The following is a 1308-nucleotide window of genomic DNA, read 5'->3' on the forward strand; positions in this document are numbered from 1 at the left end:
TATTAAAGGGTTGCTTTGTCATTTTGCCTTGTAAACAAGATTCACATACATCAAATGAATCATACTCATTTGTTTCTAGAATACCATTCTTGCGAAGAGTTTGCATGCGATTCTTGCTTATATGTCCAAGGCGACAATGCCAAAGATAGGAATCACCCAAGTCCTTCTTGAGTTTCTTGGTGTTGACATTGTACATTGAACTACTATGTGACGCACCAATTTGATCTATTTCATATATACCATTTATGGGTATAGCTTTAAAATAAAATATGCCATTCATCAAAACATGAATATCATAATCAATAAACTTAAGATCAAAGCCACATTGTTTTAAAAGAGACACGGAAATAATGTTTCTCCTTAACTTAGGAGCATACAAAACATTCTTCAAAATTACTTCCAAACCACTTGGAAGCTTTAACAAGTAGTCTCCTTGGGCTTGGACTTCAACTCTTGCTCCATTGCCCATAAAGAGACTAATGTCCCCTTTGTTGAGTTGTTTACTTCTTTTGAACCCCTGCAACAAATTGCAAATGTGAGTTCCACATCCGGTATCAAGTACCCATGTATTTGAAGAAATAACATTTAGTTCAATATGTATAGTAAAGATAATACCTGAGGTATGCCCCGCATCCCTCTTATCTTTTAACGCATTGAGATAGGTCGGACAATTCCTTTTCCAATGACCTATCTCTCCACACTCAAAGCATGGATCTTGCGCCGCAACCTTTTGCTTCTTTTCCTTCGGTTTGATGGGCGTGATGGCTTTCCTCTTTCCCTTTCCTTGGACGTGGCCCTTGCCCTTAGCAACACTTGCTTTGGGGTTGGAGTTATGTCCCCTTTTTCCTTCATTGATTGTTAGAACGGGTAAAACCCTTTTACCCATTCCCGCTTCGGCCGTTCTTAGCATTGCGTGAAGCTCACCAATGCTTTTGTCCCACCCATTCATGTTATAATTCATGACAAAGGTTTCAAACCTTTTGGTCAAAGAGTTGAGGATCAAATCCGTAGCCAACTCATTAGACACGGGACAATTCAACCTACGAAGCTTTTCGATGTAGCTTTTCATCTTTAGGACATAAGATGAGACGCTTTGGGTTTCCTCCATACGACATGCATGAAACGCTCGAACCGTTTCGAAACGTTCCGCTCTAGCTTGTTGAAGGAACATTTCCTTCAATTGAGTTATCATGTCGTATGCCCCATGATGCTCGAAATCCTTTTGGATTTCGGGAATCATAGTCCCTAACATGAGGCAAGAGGCTTGCACCGAATCTTTGGTGTACTTGACCCAATCGTTATAAGCCT

Source organism: Bidens hawaiensis, unplaced genomic scaffold, assembly GCF_021521415.1.
Source record: "Bidens hawaiensis isolate Kalapana, Puna unplaced genomic scaffold, B.hawaiensis_p1.1 tig00043993_1, whole genome shotgun sequence".
Lineage (NCBI taxonomy): Eukaryota > Viridiplantae > Streptophyta > Magnoliopsida > Asterales > Asteraceae > Bidens > Bidens hawaiensis.